This window comes from Temnothorax longispinosus, chromosome 12 (genome assembly GCF_030848805.1).
Source record: "Temnothorax longispinosus isolate EJ_2023e chromosome 12, Tlon_JGU_v1, whole genome shotgun sequence".
In the NCBI taxonomy this organism is placed as follows: domain Eukaryota; kingdom Metazoa; phylum Arthropoda; class Insecta; order Hymenoptera; family Formicidae; genus Temnothorax; species Temnothorax longispinosus.
Genome location: NC_092369.1, coordinates 9,482,731 through 9,504,511, shown reverse-complemented (window position 1 = coordinate 9,504,511; position 21,781 = coordinate 9,482,731). Strand labels below are relative to the sequence as shown.

Genomic DNA, 21,781 nt, shown 5'->3' with positions numbered 1-21,781 from the left:
AGACGCGACGAGATGTAACGAAACGCATCGCGGCAAGAGTTTATGGCGCGGCAACTCGCTATTATTTGAATGAACGCTTCGTGTAAGAGAAATGGTGTTCTAGAACGTATTGTGAATTGCTTGGTGCAAGTTGGAATTGATCTCATAGATCTCGTAGATCTTGTAAATACAGAATTTAATATTTCACTGGAGCATAATATTTAGCACTGTGCAATAATACATATTTAGGAAAGATCTCATAAGAAATATTTATTATAGACGGATATCTCCATTATTATTGAGATTCTATTAGTAATTTTTATAGGTTTATTTTATCATATTTCTATCAATATTGTGTGAGAAACGTGTTGTGAAACATATAATAATTAATAACTTGGTTACAATAATTTGTAACATTTTTGTATTAATATAATAGGTATACTTAACGATATTATAATAATTGAATTTTCTAGTTACAGTATAGATTATTACACAACAATGTTTTTAGGCAATAATAAAATCTTACTTTGATACATGTATACTATTTCTTGCATTTTGTGCTTTTCTGTTATAACTAATTAATTCTGTTTTTCCGCTTGTTTACTTACTTGACTATTCTTTCTCTCTTAAGTGCAATAAATAAAGGTACTTTTCTCGGTAAGTCGTCTCTCTTTCTCACAATGAGTTACAATACCGTCCGCTCTGTCCAATTCTTCTTCGTTTCTCATTTCCGCGTGCAATTAAAATCATGAGGCTAAAGTAACTTGGAGTCTTTGAAGAGTTACATGGTTTAATCTCTGCTCCCTCTGACACGGCCATCTTTTTTAATCTTTAATGAATGTCATCTACCTTCTTCACGTCCTTAGAAGACACAGCTGCATAATTTTGCATTCTGCATTTGTGTTTACTATCACATTCGTTCAAGTGTAGTTATATTATAAAACGTTATTCTCGTTTGCGCTGTCATACATAGTTCTTCTTACGCTTGCAAAATCTTCATAATCTCCGAGTGTAATACGCTTTTATTACAAAAATAATAATAAAAAGATAAACATTTATTATATAGTTTCTTGTTATAAAAGGCTGATGTCATAAGAAGTTTTGTTTTATACTCAATGTAGATAGAATTAATCAAAAAATGTATAAGTTAAAGGAAACGTGGTTAATCCGGAAAATCTGTATACAAACATATATAACATGTATTACATTGCATTATATTACAATGTGCGGCATAAACTGTGATAATGAAACGGGGCTATTATACGACTAATTTTACAAATTAATGAAAAGCTTGGAACGTAATAACAACAAACGTTGCTCATATTAACTATGATTTATATAAAGGATATACACAATGTTTATACATATAGTGTACATCTAACTGCATTCTATTTTAAATTAATTTGACTAATACAGTTCTGTTGCATCATATTAGTAATAGCAAGCAATTTTAATATATTTTACTATTGCGTAAAAGGTTATTTACGTAATTAATAAGATATTTGATAATTTGGTGCTATATCCTGTCCATAATAGTCAAAATAGGAGCATAGGCGTTCAAGCATGTAATAATCATGCAATTAAGAGATAACAAGGAAAAGTGAGCCCTGAGAATCAAACGCGGTTAGTGAAGCGTGCGTTAATGTACATTTAATTAATAATTTAATACAAATTATAAATTATACTCAAAGTAGAGCCGAAACATATACCTATATCTACCGTATCTACATATTGTATATATATATACGGTACACTAACGTGAACAGAACAGAGATTTTATCAATAGTTACTTTGACAAAGTAGAGCCGAAACGTATGATTTATAATTTGTATTAAATTATTAATTATATGTTCTATATATAACTCACGCACAATTAACCGCGTTTGACTTTCAAAGCCCACTTTTCTCTGTTACTCGTTAATTTTAATATCGAGAGTCTTTAGTTAATTAATAATTAGTTTAAATAATTTTGTGTAAATAAAATTTCACAAGCGTGAACGGATAATACAAATCGTGTTTTCAAAATCAAATTTTAATTAAAAGTATTTAATAACAAATATAATTAAATATTTAATATTAAAAAGATATTTAATATTAAAAATTGATGCAGCCGATGTAAGTTTATTATTAAAGCATCTGTTGATAAAATTTCTATTCTATTAATAATTAGTTAATTAATAATTTACTTGAATTGAAAGATAGTTATTGTGACAATTTATTGCGTTATAACATGAATTAAATGTAATAAATTTAATATTAGCAGATATGTGTAAATAAACATTATCAATTATACTTTCAATGGGCTTTCATGAACTTACAATTACTTTTTTTTATTTTTGTGTTAAAACGTATATTAAAAGAACTTTTTTATCTCAGCATAATTAATCATATTGGAATTTATAATAATTCTTGGTTCTCTCCCCACGTATGACTTAAAGGCACATTATTCAAATGCATTACTAGCTCCTTAGCTTTAATTACAGTCATTATGATAATTAACATTGAATTATGTTCAAGAGCGAAAAATCGATAAAGCTCGGATTTGTCTCGTTGCGAGAAGAATGGGTAATTCTCTGGTGGGGATCTGGGGATCTGCTATACTAAAAGTTGCAGTAGAGCGCGATAAAAGAAGAAATGAAGAAGAGAGCGAGAGAAAGAGGAGCGGAAGAGGTACAATGAATAAAAAGGGGAGAGGCAGCGCGATTCGATAAGACTTAACATTAATACAGCTCTCTTTTGGAACATCCCACGAGACGAGCGGACTACGACCTCCTTATATTTAACCCTGTCTCATCGAGCAAAAAGGAAACCGACTTATATCTCGGAGGTACTGTCTCGCTGGTCGAGATTACATGGATAATTGGGGTCTCAATCTACCTACTCTTTTCTCACATTCCGTTCTACTTCGACCTCAGCCCATCTCCTTCTGCCCTGCTGATTATGGATCCTCGTCGTTTCGCGAGGGGTGCGCGCCATTGGTCCCCTTTGATCCTTGGCAAGTCGAGTAGCTAATTCGTCCATCGAGTCTCGCAGCGACCGCGAAATAGAAGCGGTTAAAAAAATTGAAAGCTATTAAAGAAAGTATACATACCTATACATACCTATATCGGAAAAGTTAAAAGGTGATAGCGGATAGAAGCAATTTGGCCTATTGCTAGTATAAATTTATTATCGCTTATGTATCCTTGAAGATACGGGAAAAAATAAGAAATGAAGATAAATCAAGCTATTAGTTTAAGATCGATTGCAGTTCTCAGCAACCTTGTAAGTACCTTTCCGCTAAGTAATAGCACCGCAAGTTTCAGACTCATTAACGTTCGAGAGGTCGATCACTCTTACATACCATTAGTCACTTTGCCGCAGGTAAAGCAATTATTCTTCAACAGAGTCTTTGGCCAGTGCTGACAAAATTATTGAAGAAAGATAAGAGCTGCGTCAAAAATGATCTCACTGTCCTTCGGAATTTTCTTTCAGTGCCGTTCATCAAGTGTAGCAGAAGTTGATGAAACCGACCGGATGTATACGCAATAACGGAAGGAAGGGTCACGTAAACGGAAGTGGAAGACGTGTGTTTCGAGGATGATGGGAAGGGGGTGGAGGTGGAGGGAACGATCGATGAAGTATAACGGTCACGCCGAAGATCCGTACGTTATCACGTACCACCACCACCCCCTCTAGCGTTCGCTCTCTCGCGTTTACGACTGATCATGAATGCGACGCGAAGCGCTCTTGCCAGACTATCCCCCATACCGATAGAAAGCTCCGCGGGGGCGAACCGGGACCTTTTACATCGCTAATATCGCGCGATTGTGGGACTTCTTACTTCGCTTACGGAAGGAGAAAGAAAATGTCTTTTGCCGCGGTCTCCCGACGCCCGCGAATGCTGACGAACTATTGTGGACGGAGCGCCATGTTGACGAAGGGCGAGAGCGAGTCACAATGCCCGGCAACGGGCGCGTTCGACTGGATGGAATTTCACTCCGACGAAAATTTAATTTCTTCGCAAGCTCGTGTCCGAGAAAGCGCGATAGAACGTTTCGCAAGGATTGGATATCCAGCCTTAACGTCAGGAACGGCGGGGAAGGCAGCGACGGTCGTGGAAGCCGTGAGAATCGGACCGAACGGGGAGACTTGTGCGAACGTAGGGGGTAGAATGAAGGAATAAGATGGGAACGCCAGTACGAACGGACGTGGCCTTTTTCCGTTGAAAGAGCGAAAAATGAGGATTCCGTGCGCGGAGGCAGAGTTATTGAATATCAAAGTTTCGAAATTCCGCGGTGCCAGCAAAGTTCACTCGAAAACATAACTTATAAGTAACTTCGACCGGGGGTAGTGGGGTTCGATAAGGAGAGGTATGAGGACAGAGAAACGACGGCGGGTCACCCGACCAAGGGTGAAAAAGCAGAAGGGCGGAAGTCGAGACTCGGACTGGAAATGGTAGAGGAGGAGTCGCTCGTGTAGCGGGGGGGGGGGAAGGATGAGTTGATCGTGGCGAGGCAGAGACGGTAGAAACGAGGCCGGGATCATTCGTCTCCCTGAGCCGGAAGTTAGGCTGTGCTCTCCCGACTACGAGGACAAAGTTTGGTCAGAGTCCAAGTCGCTAAAAGGAAGAAAATTTCAGAAAATACGGAGCAGACGTAGCGCGTACGTCGCGAGCCATTGGAGAAATTTAGCGCGGCTTGTATAGCGTTGCGAGCCCCGGTCCCGTAAACTCGTGAAACTCTTTTAAACGAACTAACATCGGCAACATTGTCCTCAGAGTATCCACAGGGAGGAAGAGAAACCTCCAGGACGGAGAGAGGATGGAAATGGAAAGATGCCGTACAGGACGAGCTCGCATCGCACTGCAATTCCGGGCGCCACGAAAAAAAAAAATGCTTTGTCGGTAGTAGGAGAAAATCCTGTGGAGATGCGTGACCTACGACTTTTTCTAAACGCGCGCTTTTAATGGCATTGAAGAGATGAATCTTGCGATATAGAGCACACGTAGTAAGCTTAATTTTGACAGTGAGTAAGTTATATAATTTAACTGATTCTTTAAATGGATTCGTAAAAGAAAAATTGCTGATAATTTTAGTATGTGCTATTCTTATGCATTTATATGCTACTTTACTTCGCTACTCTTATATATCTATTTGTTTTTAGACAAGAAGATATATAGATAATAAAGATAATTTAATTTTAAAACATATGCAACTGAGAAAAGAATTCATTTTCCAAATTATTTATTTTTCAAATTATTAATTTTTGACGTTTTATACATTTTTAATGATATAATATTGACATTTTATTATTACATAGACTAATCGTGTAAAATATTTATAACTTCTCTAATTATTCTCTTTAATTTTTTTTTAATGTAAAACTTTTACTTTTAAAACTTTTCTTCCTGTGGATTCTTAAATTAATTTGTTAACTGATTTATATAAGATTTAATTCTTAAATAGAAATTCAGTACAAATAGTTTCTGAAATAAAATGAAATAAAGTTGACGTTATCTTTACATTGCCCTGCAATCTTTGCTTTCGTTGAATGATAAAGAACATTTTACACATTCCTATATAAAACTCGATCGCTTTTATCTCTATTGTAACGAGGTATAGGGGCAGTTTTCTAGACGATTACAGTCAGAATTTGCACCGTTATGGCGTACTTTCGCACGTAGTGCGCGAAAGTTTGAAAACGTAGAATACTGCCGGTACACAGTCGCTACAAGATCGACTTTCAAAGTAGAAAATGGAACATCATGGTTCAGATGTTATCCCGCTTGCTACTTCGTAAAAATACATATGCAGTATTGTCGATCTCAAATTTTAACATATATAATTGTATGTTTTACGTTTTCATATAATAAGCATATTTTTGAAATAAATCGATTGCACAAACACGGAGATATAAATCGTATTCTCGCATCGTTTCTTATAAAAAAAAAAAGATTATAAAGATAATAAAATAAAAGGAGTGTTTATATAACGCCGCTTTGAAAAGGGACATTACACGAAATATCATATGCGAGCTCACGCGCGTCGAATTCGCATTATTGGTATATCGTTCATTCGGATTGACGTATACACTGGGCCACTGACAAGTACACGTATACACTGAGGATACACAGGCCATGCCGAATCCTTGCATTTACCTTTCATCGCGTTCGCCCACCGATATTCATTTCAAGCGTAACTGTTCTGGTCTATCGTTATTTCGGAAGGGCCCAGGTTGCGGGCGTAGTGTCGACAAAACGGACAGCAATACCGGGAGTGGCAACGGGATATGGTGAATCCGCGCGCGCCCCGTTGCTCTCGGCGGTAGTCATAAATTGAATACTAATTGACACATTGCGAGGCGCATCCGTTGTATTTCACGCGTTCAACTTTCATCGCGCCGCGGCCACTGTGTTTAAATGGCGGCACATATGCGCGAAGATATAAATTTACGGATAAATACGCACGACAGCTGGTTAATGCGAGCCGAGTTCCACCCTTGATTCTCCGCACCCTTCCGCCCGCGCCGGTTACGCGCCCCCTCTCTCGTACCCCCTCCCCTTCCCGCCATCTGAATCAATACCTACTTGTTTACTGGACCGTTGCCAGTGGGATTTCACCGAACCGACGATCGTACTATCCTAATTAATTCCATCTTTTGTTGCGGCCCTTGGTTCCTCGCAACACGGGCGATTGCTGAAGACGTGAGAACGGCACGGCCTCGCTAAACGTGACTTCTGTCTGGAGCGACTAATTATTAAGGAGCTTCTACTTCCCATTTCTCTCTCAATTCGACTCACCGCCTTCCAGTTTGACTTGCAGCTGCCTGGAGTTTGGAAGCGATAGTTTCATCGACTTCGCGAGGATCAGTAGGCAAGACTCCTGGTTCAATTGAGACCGGATGATAATAATTCAATTAATTTCGAAGATTCAGAAATTCCTGGAAAACATTGGACATTCGAGCATTGAAAGGATATTGATATGGCGACGCTAGCGATATTACATTAATGTGAATACGTCGTGAAACGTAATACAATACGAAGTGAGTTATCGCCAGATAAGTCTTGCTTTATCCTTTAGCATTATCGATGAGATTTATGCGTTCAAGTAGAGTATTGTCCTATGGTAATTGGTAGATCTCCCGTGGAATTAGATAGATATATTAAATTACGAGGGTCATTAAATATGGTGGTCAGATTTATTGCCGATGCAAAGAGGGATGAGCATATTATACCCTATTACCACAGACAAGGGCGGGTCGAAAGCAGATGCCGATATTTTATGATAATACTTACAGTTTTCTTTGGATAAAGTCCTTACGCAGTAAATTATTATAATTTAATAGTACTCGCTACATTTTTCAAGTTTAAGACTATCTACAAATTTTATGTTTTTTTATAAAAGATTTTATAGTATACATTGAAAATACGTACATTAAGTTTTTATTATATTTTTGTTATATTTAGCGAGATATTCAATGCTATACACAGTCAAGCATTAGTCAAGTTCTTGCATTTCCTTTTCTTTTTTTTATGCTGTTAAAAATAACAAATAATCATTTTTATAATTTCTGAAATTATAAAGCAACAAGGATAAGAGAAAAAGAGAGAAAGAAAGAAAAAGAAAATGTCTTGCGATGCATGTGATTAAAAGAGTTACGAAATATGGTAACTGAAATTCAAAGCACCTCGTTGTTTAGTTTTGCAGGTAAAAATGAATAGAGTTAGTGGATGAATGTGTATCGGTTTTTGTTAACGAATGTCGGGGTAATCGAAGCGATCGCATAGAATGATGAATGTGCGTTCGGTGGTTCTAAATTTGTCACACCGCTCTTACTCCGAAACGAATTTATTCGCATCTTTTTCCGTTTCGTGCCTTCGCTATCTGATTTTAACGTGCGATTGCGCGTATCTTCTCGCATCAGTTAATTAAATGGCTCTTCCAACTTTGAAATCGCATTCTTTTGTTCGTCGCATCGAGAAAATTATTAATACTCCTCAGCAGAGAGCATATTTGCTGTATCTTAAAAATAAAATGAATCGACACAATTGAATATTTTCGTAGTTTAATTAACTTCAGGAACACGGACGAGCTTTTAATACGTGACAAATTAGAGCCTGATATTTGTTGGTGAATGTTAAACCTTAGCATATTAAAACGTGTATATCGTTAGAAATGTAACAGTTTATCTAGTTTATTGGAGAATAAACCGCTTTATAACTTTATGCGTCTTTGTATAGTACATTCATGTAATTTATACAATAACCGACAGCCTTTGTCGCGCGACCCTCGATATCGGTTATGAAAGTTAATTGTAAAAACGAGTTTTATAAAATCACTATTATATGATTTTTTTCTCTTTTACTGCTAGATGACCTTTTTTAAAGTCTACCTGAATATCGCGAATGTATTTCTGACTTGCAAATGGCCAGCGCGAGATAGCGCCACAGTAAGTCGGCACAACCACATGTTGTATGAAGCTGCGTGTATTTTATTTCATTTGGTCCCCACAATAGAAAAATGCTTAACGCGAAACTTGCTGACTGTGCGTGAAAATTTATTTGCGGCGAAAAAAAGCGAGATATGCATGCCGCTACGACGCGTACTATTGTAATGCTAGACATTTTTTTTACTTTTAAAGGGATCAAACTATAGCATTCCCGCGTAAATTCCCGCATAAATGCAATGCGTGTATAGAGAATAATTGCATTATTGAAGCAAATTGGAAAATTGTATCTGACAAATTTGGCTGGCTTGTTTTATGAGTGCAATACGTATAATATTGTTTTTTTTTTCATTTTTAGATTAAAATTTTGTAGGTATATACGAGTGTCAAATACAGGTAAGCAGCGATAAAAGTAATCAGTTTATTAATACTTAATTAATTTGACTTATTATTTAAATACTTTATTTTACCTTACCTTATGACGTTTTAGTTATTAGTACTCGGTATGTTTTAAGAGCAATTTTTTCTTTGCTCGTTACTTCAACAATTTGAGAATAAAAGAAAAAATTATCTGCTCAAGCATTTTTTGAAAGCAGGAATTTTCATAACGTTTACCTGCAACGTAAATTTCGCCAGGCTTCCTTAGTTACCATTAGGTATCTCTCTGGTAGACAGGCACGATGGAGCGCGAAATCGAGGAAGCATTAAACTATTAGCTGCCGATTCATGCGTGAGAGTAGGCGGTGGGTTGAGCTTATTCCGAAATTGATTGTAATCCTCCGCACACGGAATGAAGTAATCGTAACTATACGTTCAACGCAGAGAAATCTACACGAAATTTATTAAAATGAGAAATGTATAAATGAAGAAAAAAAAAGGGAAAAGAGAAGAAGAGAAAATATTTCATACACATATGTGTTTGCGACAAAGAAAACACTTTTTCTGATTAATGATAACATCTCGATCTTTTTATATTTAAAATTTTCAGAGGCCATCTTAAATTGATATCTATTAAACATTTAGTTAATAATCAATGCTCCATTTCTCACAATTGTAATCGGTTGGACTTCATCAAACAGGCTCTGAATAACAACCGCATTGTAAAAGCGCTTGCGATTATGTGCAATCGTAAAAAAGCAACAGTGACTTGTATCTACGATCAATTACAGATTCGTTAACATTGAATATCAAACAATGTCTAAAGAGTGGACGATCATAAATATATTATAATAGATATTCAAAGAGTGGCCCAAGTTACATTTCATCATGCCGCGATAGAAGTGCATATGTATAAAAAACCGTATATATTTACATCTAATTCATACACTACTTTATTGAATATTTATGATAAACTTTTGTAAAGTAGGTAATATTTATTAAATTTTTTTTATCTGACTGCAGCTTGAATTAAATCTGTTTTTTAATGAACGTAAAATTAATTATTGTGATAATTGCAATAATTTGTCATATTTATATAATCCAGAATAATTAGAACTGTTTTCAGACAATGGCACCGCTATATAGATAGGCAAATTATATGTGCAGCAATGATTTTATTACAGATTTTCGTAAAAGGAAGCGATAAAGTTACAAACTAGACATCAACAGAAAGAGGTATCTTCTGCAGTGAAAACAAAGTTGCGCAATTAATCGTTAGCCTCTTTTCTCGAGAGAGCTATGGGGAAAGGTGAAAGCGACGAAAATGAAGGAAACGAAGAACATACTCGAGCACACAACATGGACTTCTGGTATATTGGTTTAATCGGCCCTCCACTTAGCTTTCCCTTCTTCTCTTTAATCCTCGAAACAAAGTCCCTAAAGATGAAGTAAGAAGTTCACTGGACACCCGCTATATTTTCGTACTTGAACTCGATAGGAACTTTGTTCGCAACCAGTTTCCTTTTGTCCGGTGCTATTACAGAACAATCTATATTTATTGAAATTGGAACATATACCTTAACTTAAAATAAAATAATTTGCAAAGTTTCGTTAAATTTACTATTTATTACATGTGCAACAAGGATATATTTTATCTAGAAAAATATATATATGATGTATAAGCTATCTTGGAAGTTATTCTAATTTATATATAACAAAGAGGAAGATTGCTTTTCTTGGCATAAAATTCACCTCATGTTCTCACAAGTCTCCATAAGATGCAATTCCAACGCCTTGGTATATTTCTTTACCTTTATCTGAGTTTGTGACTTACAACGGAGTTGCATCATATTAGCCGAGCCAAAAAGTCGAAGTGTTCCACAATATCGTGTTCCAATTAGCACTCTATAGCTTTCTGATTTTCCAACTTTTCTTCATGGAAGATAAAATTTTCATAAAAAGTGATATTGAGTATCATTGATGTGTAAAGCATGTAAAGCATTTGGATATATTTTGCGTATTGTAGAATCAAAAGTAAAGTTGATAATATATGAACATAATTAATGTCTCTTTTTTTTAACACAGCTGTCGACATTAACGAACTATCATTTTTTATCGAATAAGAAAACATTTTTGATATATAAAACAAGAAAGGCAAGTGTCTATAAAATATACACGTACGCAGCAGAATATATAGATAAGTTTTTTTTATAGTAAAAAATTAAGCTTTGCAAAAATCCTATAGTTTGTAAATTGAACTTATATAATCGTTATAATGCATCTATCCGTTTTCACGTGGTACCGTTCAGAGAATGAGAAATATGGTGACATATTCCTGGTAAGAATCCATTCGGGGAACATGGGAGACCTTTTCAATTCGGTATATGGTAGTAATTTCTTATCTGCACCTACTACGTCGTGCACCAACGATATCTACGTAAAGGTAAAGTCGCCGCCGACATTGTGATTGCGATTTATACAGATTCTGATCGAATCGATTCGATTCTGAGGTCGTTCAAAATTATTCACTACACCAGGCATTTATAAACTACTATTGACAATGATCTATGGACTAGAATATATCGATTGTGACAAACATAATGGTATTACAATTGTAAACGGTCTTTGAGACAGAGAATATTGGTGGGATCTATTAAAATTATAATTCTGAATTAGTCTCATTTAAAAATCTATTAAAGGATCTGTAAAATCTTATTTTTGAAACGATAAAAGATTTTCTACTGCTGTTAAGAAATATTTCTTTACGAAGCAGATTTTATACATTCGTAATAATCTTGAATGTTATATTCCACATATTAATATATATTTATTTAAATTTTAACAAAAGAAACTTTTTTGCATTTCATTAATACGCTAAGTAGTAAAAATTTAATAGTTTGCATTAAAATTATTTCGTAACAGGTTATCCCTACGGAAATATTTGTTTATCGTATACTGCACCTTATATGAATTTTTTTTTATTCGTATCCTTTATTTGATTCAAAATGTTTCGAATAAATTTTGGCTTACCTTTTATTTAAAAATTATGAAGCATCAATAAAGCATCTCGCTTTTACCTTCGTTAGACGCTCGTTGCACTTGAGAGTCAATGTTGAGAAGGAAAAGGATAAGGAAAAGAACGTGGAAATGGCGCGAGATACTCGAGACTTCAGTCGAGGTGCTGATGTCGCTGAGCTGAGATTTATCGGTTTCCTGAATCATGGCGACGTGGCTGTCGAAGGCAGTCTAATTGATTTTTCCGCCCTCACCCCCTTGCGCCGTTCTAGAGAATTTTATAGCTCAATGTGAAACTTGCCGCTCAGCGCGCCTTCGTACCGTGTAACCCTTCTGGGAAAACTCACCCTGCCAATAAGAATTTAGCCAACTGAGTAAAAACGCTACCTTCTTCTGCAAACTTGTTATAACTTATATATAAAAAAGCATATTTTTATACAAATAACGTACATACTACATATGGCATAATACTGTTTTATTTTATACAAAAATTTTCTTATTTGATCTCTTATTTCAATTATAATTTTCTATTCTTTTTTTTTGTAAAAAACAGATTTTGTATATACATCGATTATAAGTGTTGGATACAAATAACGTTCATAAATTTTTATGTTGTATTTATTTTTTTTATATTGTGCATTTATAAGAGAAGTGCGTTTATGCCACAAAAATCAAGACTACTAACTTTATATAGTATATTATCATTATTTAATTAGTAAACGTACCGTCATGATTATACTGGAGGCTTTATTTGCCGAAATAAAGCAAATATACTTGATAATAATTTGTTTATAATGAGCGTACGATTAAAATGCTGGTTAATCCGTCGGAGCATCCGTTATCATTGCTCGTTAATTCCAAATCGATATGTGTATGCTCATCTATTATTAATGTCATTGTAATTACACGAGTGGTCATTACACCGGGACACACTTATCTAGAGATACGTACAGACACACGTCTTTCAGTTGAGCTAATGTGTCCCCTTGAATCCCCGGAATCAAGGTATATAAGCTGGAGCAACCGACAGGCATCGTCAACAGGCCGGCCAGCGCGATGAGGTGGTGTGTGTACACGCGCTTTTGACGCGCGTTGGTGTACGCACCAGTCCTGATGGGTAATCGATTTTCATTAATGGATGTCGCTTGCGTAACACAGAATTTCAGCGGGTGCAGTCTCGACCCAAAAGAGAACTTTAGTCGCAACGGTGTCCTCGAGATCCAGGACACCGAGAGATTGACATATCGTAACATAAAGATAATTCAAAAGATGTGCTACTTTCATTTAGTAATGTCTTACAATTAGGAGCATTAGATTTTTGTGCGCAAGATAAGGTATGCAGATTTTTAATAAATACCTTAATTTCTAAAAAAAAGAACAGTTATTCTGTAATATATTAATAAGTTCTCATAATAAAGAATTTTTGAGCGAGAAAAAATTACTACATGGTTCGATATGCGTGTATGTCACCTACTCGTTACTCGTACAATGTTATTTAATTATTTTGTTCATTATTTACCTGATTTAAAAGCAAATTGAGTAAAATTATAATTTTATTGTGGTTTAAAAAGACACTTCTTTCTTGTCTTAGTGTTTGACCGATTCTCTTACTTTTTCTGCTACATTTTGATTTATAAATTGCTACATAATTGCTATCTTTTGCTTAGGTAAATTGTCAAGTTAGGGTTCTATTGAGATAAAACTTTTAATTTTTTTAATTGAGTGTTTCAATTCATTATAATAATTACAAAAGTTAATTGCATTAGAGATATTTTATTTATGCCGGTCATTGCATAATATTTTGTAATTAATTCTTTGTTTGTATACGGGATATTAATTAAAACAGAAATTCTATTTGACGTTTCGCATAATACAAATAACTGTAGAGCGCGCAGCTGTATGTTTGACGAGACGTAAATTATACCGGTAGAAAACAATTATTTACGAGCCTGACGCTCCACGATTCCGTTTGAATTTAACATCGGAAAATATTATTAGCTTAGTTTCGCCGTAGGTTCAAAGTACACCGCGTTTCGTAAAATCTCCGTTTAACGAAATCTGTTTTATGCATTTTAGAAATACAGAAAAATCGCGCGAATATATATAATATAGCGCAACGAATTAATCATTAGCATCGTTGAGCCATCACGTCGATAATGAAATTAATGCTTAACTTTTGAAATTAGATGATGAAGTTTGCTTGTAACTAATTATTTTATGCATTTATAAAATTGGAGGAAGCACTAATTACGCGGTAAGTGATGCGTGCATTTCATGGAAAAATTTAAAGCCGACGTATCTATCTAGCGGAAACATTAATGGATAAATCCTTATAACAGTTTAACATTATTTTCGCATGTATTTATCGTAAAATGCTCACAAGAACATGTTTTGCATTGGAAAGTATCAGATTTCAAGTATAGATATTGTAAGAATTAAGAATGACGCTACATTGTAGAATTTGACGTCTAAAAATCGTGGAAAAGACACGTATTACGAACGGGACGTGACATCCCTTTATAACACTATCCGGACATCCGGGTCAGTTGGTCGGCTATGTGATATCCAAGCTTTTACGACCCATCGAAAAAAAAGGTACCGTATGTGCATCGATTCTGCGGCGGCCGCAAACGGCGACGGATGCTCACCACCCACGAAATTCCGACCTCGCCCCAACTCATTAAACGAGTGACATCGTAGCTGAGTTTTATGTTTCTCTGACGGTGATGTTGGTCGTTCGGCTGTTCATATCCCCCGTGCTAGGTGCGCGATTCTCTTTCCGCCACAATGAAACATTCGTCTCTTTTGTATGGAAATCGTAAAATTGGCATTAACCTACTCGGTGTTTGTGTCGCGTCTTTCGTGGGAATTATCAATTTTATTTTTCTGAATGTGACGCGAGAGACAAACGTTGCTTTGATAGATTTCTAGTATGCGTCAGCTATTTCTGTATATCTGCATACGTAATGTTCTGTCAGGTATGTTAATGTATTCCACCGTAAATTATAATGTAAGCCGTGGTGTAAAGATCAAAATAACAGAGCAATAAATCGGAAATTCATTGCTACGCACTTGCGCGCGGCAGTTTATTTTTCCATCGCGATCCCGTATTGTTCGGTTCGGTTGAAAAATCGTTTGCTCGAAAAAGAAACCAGATTTATTCAGCCCGCGTCCAAATGTGGCGTATGAATAGACAAGGAGAGAGAAAAATATTTCCGCGGATTTTTTGCTAACGCAAATGAATCTGCAACTTGGCAGGCGACGTCCAACGCGCGGTTTCCGACGTACGGGGAACGTTCATTGGCCGATAATACGCGAATCGATTCACTCGTACGAAAAGTTGGGCCACATCACCGAACGAGTAATCTCAATCGGAGTATCGATTTGGGTAATCAATAGGGGAGCACAATGACGTCTACGGATATGCGTAATCAGCTTCAACGATCGGTCAAACTATACGTACCAGATGACGCGTGCATGAATAACTTATAAGTCACAATAGCGATTCGTACCACATATCCACGCCTCGTCATTTTCCTTAGATGCATGTTACATTATTCCGAGATGTTTTTCATTGCTACTGGCAAAATGCCGAGCATAAGTAACGGTCGAGCATCAGCGTGCCACGTAGGTCGCGTTTCCTCCGGCACTTTTATTCGTCTCGTTCGCCCCGGCTCTCTTATTATTATTATTAGGAACGTGAGGAGCAGCCGTCTTCCTGCTGCCACTGTGTGAGCGCCGGTGCAGTTTTATGCTTTTCACGGGATGCCAACCACGAAATTCCGCTAGACAAATTGATGTATTTTTCGCCTCTCTTCGAGATATACGGCTTAATGTACTCGATATTAGGAACCGCGTCGCCATTTAAAAAATACCCGGGGCATTAACTAAAAATAATTACGTTTGCAAAATTCCTGACTCCGCCCGGTCATGGCGCGTTGCCTTTGCTAATTATCCATGTAACGGACAAATTAAAGTCGTACCCGAAGCGATCCCAAACGTGCGGAGCACCGCGACGTCTGGCTCTGAAAAATAACTGGATGGAATTGTAATTGCCGGACGAGGTGGATGAGGAAATTAACTCGAACTGCGGTTAGTAAGGAAAAGCAATGCCCCGAGAGCCAACCAGTTCAGAAAAAAAAACGTATTATTCTGTTTATCTTTTCTGTGTGTGTGTAGCTGATTGTTTTCGTAATTTTCGAGATGACAGATAACTTTATAATCCTGTTATTACGTTTAATTTTTACATTTCGCTTTGTGACAGGTTGCGGCTGTTGATCGCAAATACCTGATCATATTGTTAAAAATCGTCGTTATAAATCTTGGAGAGAGATATGGTCGAAACAAGATTCCCCCCGATAATCAAAGCACCGATAACGAATTATGATCATATAAAGATTAGTCCTGATTCATGCTATTTATGCTGTTCTCTGTTCTGGTAAAAAATAGCAGCATTCTCGGATGTTTTTTGAAATTCGGCCTTTCTCATTTTTCCTCTTTCACCGATATAAACTTACTCGCATTCCAAAGGAAGACGTGAGAAGAGAGAAGAACTCCATAGTGAGCACAGACGGGACTGAAACTGTCACTCGTTAAATATACGTTCTGCGTATCACTCAGAAAACGAGTACTTACGAAGAGAAGTTTCTCACTGGCAAAAAGCGCGCATCGACTTCCTACGTCTAGGCGAATCGGCTGAATCGCGGACTATTCTTTTTAGCGTCGCAGACAGTCGGTCGGTCCCATGCGGAAGCGAATTGCCCCGTTGTGTTTTGTACAATACCGCGTTTTGGAACCACTTTAAATTTTGGCAGACTCGACTGTTTCTCGCGCAACTTTCACGATCGTGAAAACTTAAGAATAAAAGACATTGCGTATTTTCGACGAAGAGCGGTGACGGGGACTCCTTTATGCGATGCCAGTGCGCTTTTGTGTGCCACGCGCAACCATTATGCACTATCGTTCCCTTTCCGTCTTTCGGCATAAAATAATCTAGTAGATCTTATGAAAATGTTAGAGCAATTAAATTACAATTAAACTGTAGATTTTTAAAATTTAATAACTTTAAATAATGCTATTTAGTTTAGCAGTTTATTCTTGCAAAGAAATTTCTTCCACATGTTTACGAAACATAAATGAATTTAATTGCGATGAAACATGATTTGGATTTTGTCGATTTGTTTTTCTATAAAATTCTACGGAAAATTAGATGTAGTTTCTACCATAAAAAACTTTTCTACAGACGATCTGATATTGCATTCATTCGTGTTATTGCATGCTCTTTGATAAAAAGTTTAATCGGAAAATATTTTATGTCTCTGAAATTAAAGTTTTTTTCTTCTTCTGTGTATATACCGGGTGTCTGATAATAGATGTAACACAGTAACACCCGCAGTAGGTAGATATAGAGAGAGTTAAACTGAATAGAAAAATCCTATACCGTTTCGCAATTTTCGCAATAAATAATGAGAAATTAATTATTAAATATCCGCGAAACAGCGTGCATCCATGTGATTTAACAAAATGAGACAGCTCAGCAGTTATGATTGTTATGCGTAATTCCTGCATAGTTGTTATTGTTTACAGAGCATTTCTTCTAATGTCACGCCGCACGCCTGACAACCTAACTCACGGATCTTTATAAATTCCTCATTATTTATTGCTATCGCAAAACAATAAGTACAGAGATTTTCTATTCAGTTACACCTATTATCAGATATTCTGTATATTATACAGAATTAAGAAGAATGACATGCAGTTATTATGTCCAATAACATAAACTTCAGTAAGAAAACAATTTGCGTTACTAAGCTAGACTCCGAGAGACTGGAGTGCAAGAAGAAAGATCTCAGAAAATAGTGCAATGTTTCGGAAGCAATCATCCACTTTCGTTTTTGAATTCTGCTGATGCAACTGGGATTTCTTACACCATCTTTGGCTCCAGTATCCTTCGATAAAAATGGACACGCGCCAACAATTGCATTCGCATTTTCGTAGCTTTTTCTGCCAAAATGTCACTCGTTACCGATTTTCAAATGGTCAAATTTTTATTTCCATGCAAACTTCTGCCACGATGTGTTCGTCTAATCATTATAAAAAAATGTACGGATTTATTATAAATAATATGCTGTATTTTTAATATTATACAGTTATAATTGTTTTACTCACTTTACTAAGATTGTTACTAGAGATTATTGCTATCGTTAAGCTATTGAAAGCTTTGAAGATATATCGTTTTTTTTTGCAAGAGAGCATTAATTTTCTTACTTCATAAAAAAAATCATAAAAAGTTATTTACTACGTTATTACACACGTGTATTTAACATAGAGATTTATAAGTCATAAACGAACCGGAAAATGAAGAATTCTGTAGAAACAATATTGTAAATGTTGTTAATGCGACAACTTTAGTCTTAAACTGTTGACGACAAAAAATTCTTTGGGCAAGATGTCACGGATAACACGGTGAATGTCCAACTGATGAATCATCCATTATTTAACATAACGAGTCACAAAATATATGTATAGTCCTCGGTTGCCGGCTATCCAATCATACCACCGCATCGACAGTAATATGAATACACATATGTGTAAATTTTCGAACCTTTCGACTGCAAGTGTTACGAGCCGTGCCGTACTATACTTGCCCACAAACGCGCCTAAGTTCCGACACCTTAAGTAGACCAAGTCGGCCCATTATCTCAGTTTACATTGGGGTCTTTTACGACCCAATACAGAAACTCTTGCAGAACATAACCGAAACCACAGTGGACTCGCTAATTGTTGGCGCGCGGCTTAATTTTCGCGGGTCTTCTTGCCATTGACATATTCTCCTCAACCATTTTTTCACCTCTGTGAGGAAAATTTGATGCTATTATTCTATGAGACTATCGATATTCAGTGATCGATATTTTATACAGAATTTGCAATCATTTTACTAGAAAGGATAATATTTAATGCGCCACTGAATTCTCTTTGTCAGTAATTTTGTCTTTTCATTTTCGTTCTTTTTGGATAAATCAAATTTTATTAACAAAAAAATTTCTATTTTTGTAAAGTAAAATAAAGTAGAACATGTAGAGTTTATATAAGTAGATTCTTTTTCTGTTGCCTTGTAAGTTTCCATTACAAGTTTCAATTATTAATGCATAACAACTATTACGTATACTTAATAAACTACGCAGTTGCATGCTAGCTAACAAGGTCGCACGAGTCCTTGCGATCATCGTTGCACGCATTACGCAACGTTGAGCATAAATCTTATTTAAATACGCAATTGATCTAACACTTAAGTCTAGAAGTAAGATCTTTTTATTTATAAATTGCAATAAAATACATTTGCCCATCTAAATTTAATATAAATAATACACATTGACAGTGTCTAAAAATGTACGTAATTGTGTAAAAAATATCTGATAGCTATGAAGAATTTTCTCGCGTAGATATGGACCTTGAATAACAACTTAACAACTTAATTGTTTATTTAAAATAAACAGTAACATATATCACTCACGAATTATTCGGTTAATTCTACATTCTCTCTCTTTGCGTCACTGTCGTCTGTGTAGTAATTAAATAGTTTCGTGTCACACCTGTTTCAAGTACATCTATATTAGTCATGCAACCAGTTCGGAGTTAACATGTGCAATAAACATTTATTTATCAGCGGTTTACCGTGTATAGTTAATGTGTCAGTAGAGATCTCAATGACATTCGTTTGAGTGAAACAAATAGCAGATGCCTATTGTATATTTCCATTTACAACGCGGAGTACGTTTCGTCGCTAGATACACGGCTGTATAAAATGACGAAAATAAATTGAAACCATATAAAATTTGCACGGTCCGTGTATTCTAAACCATCCAGAATCGAGAGGCTCACATTGATTGTAAACAAATCAATCGTTGACAGTCGCAGTTTATTGTATTGCACGTCCCGAAATGTGTGTTTTTACTTGCACCTGTACGCGGTCATAATTTTATATACGCACCTGCGGTTCGTGTATAAAGTGAAAGTATTCGTTGTATTGATGTTAATGTATGCCAGGCTTAGTTATTATCTCGTTTCAACCAATTACCGCAATTAGCATAACGTTCCTCTCGCTTCTTGCCGTACTCGTCGACGCGTATCGTTGAAACTGGAATATAAATTTTTCACGCGTGCTCGGAGCAATTTTATCGAAAACTCCATTCGCGACGAACAGTGCCGATTGACGTTTTCATTCGGTAGCGCGCGAAATAAAATGACGTCGCCGTTTTCGCGTGCGTCCCGTAAATGATAAAAAGATGTAACGTTATGCATTAATCAAAATGTTAAATGACGTCGGTATATCGCTGGACGCGCTTAAAATGGACCGCCGCGCGATAAATCAGATCGCGTCTTTTTTGCGCCGACAAGCTATTGTGCGTTTATTCATTTCCTGAATGTCCGTCCCGGATATTTTGGTTGAGAGCAACACTCAACGCAGTCTCCGGAACACACGCAACGTACAATTTATTTTTGCGAGACGACGTTTTAATAATGAAAATGTAATGCGTGACATTTAGCAAGCTGAGCTTTGAGTTTAACGACGGAGAGGGCTTAACGGCAGAGAGGGAAAGCTAGCAAACACGGTCGCATATATCATCAAGTATTATCTATTAAAATTTCAAGCATTGTTAAAGAAGTGGCATAGTTCGTATCATTATAATGATCGAATATATTTTTTCTTTTTGCAACAGTATTTAAGCAATGATAATGAGTTAGTAACATAATATATTTACATACTTATAAGAGCCTTATAAATTGTGCTAATGTAAGTTCACAATTTTTAAATATTATTTTCTATACAAAACTTAATACATTTTCGTATGTATAATATGTCTTCATATTTGAGGTTCCTTAAAACTACTTAAAAATGTGCTTTATTTTTAAAATGCATAACATAAGAAAGAATTTACAAGTAAACTAGTAAAAGTTATGATTAAAAATGTTATGATGCTTTAATCAATTATATAATAAGAAGCTTAAATTTTAAGATATCTAAGTTAATCCAAGGGATCTTTGTGGAAATAAAGTAGTACCTTCGGTTCTTACGGATTACGATTCAGCTTCACGAACCGACAGCTTATGCCTAGTCCATTCAATATACGCTCGAAGGACAAGGACGTATCTCTGGAACGGCCATAATTTATTGACTGCGGCGGATAGAACGCGATCTACCTATCCCAGTCCGCGTAGCGCCGTTCAAAGCCCGCACCGACGTAGATCAACGACGATACTCGCGAGAGGCTGAAAACTAATCAGGATCGAAGGTAACGGATGAGGAAACCTCGCTACGGCAGATTGTCTCAAATGACGTATGGTACCGTCGGGGACATCACTCAAGACATTTTCCGATACCTATCTGGATGCGCCGTGATGTTGTAACGCTGTCGCCCGTCATCGTCTGAGACACTATCGTCGCAGCGCACCTTATTTTCGTTCAATTTAGTGCCATCAATATGTCGCTTTCCATTCTAGCTTTATTTCCAGGACCAGCGAGGCATGATTTTAGCGCGGCAAGTCCCCGAAATCAACGTGCTAGAATTTTGTTACTGTCTCTTCAAATTCACTTTTCGACGACGAGGTCTTTCAGACAGCGGGGAAGTCCGCAAGTTCGGAAGTTAATAAATCCCTTATGAAACTTTGCGTAAAAAAAAATCTGGTTAATAATTCTAATTAATAATCAGAAACGTCTTGGATAGCACTTTTGCATCGACTTTTGCCGAGGGTATATATGAAATTGAATACTCTCAAGTCATTTACAGAGCATTACACTCCATCAATTAAGTTTGATTTCCACGAGGAACTTCGTTCTAAGTGCTCGGAACTTCATCCTCGCGTGTTGGCACGGTGAAATCATTTCTCCTTGGGATTCGGGCCCTTATTCCGAATCGCTACCTGGACCAATGCCTTTCGTCGCGGCGTTCTTTAAACTTTTCTCTGCTTCGATTCCTCGGCG

At 36.4% G+C, this 21,781-nt stretch overlaps 1 protein-coding gene and 1 long non-coding RNA gene across 3 annotated transcripts in view; one reads left to right on the top strand and one right to left on the bottom strand.

Moving 5' to 3' along the window:
* The window catches only part of LOC139822727 (cytochrome P450 4c21-like), a 92,811-nt gene that overhangs the window by 55,335 nt on the left and 15,695 nt on the right, over nt 1-21,781 (top strand). The window lies entirely within an intron of this gene.
* LOC139822959 (uncharacterized) lies at nt 11,584-21,354 on the bottom strand. 2 transcript variants are annotated; one of them, XR_011734654.1, is made up of 4 exons: nt 20,862-21,354; nt 12,751-12,909; nt 12,525-12,680; nt 11,584-12,147 (listed from the first exon to the last, which is right to left on the bottom strand). It is a non-coding gene; the product is annotated as an uncharacterized lncRNA (long non-coding RNA). The 2 variants fall into 2 exon arrangements; XR_011734655.1 differs by lacking the exon at nt 12,525-12,680 and having other exon boundaries at nt 20,862-21,316.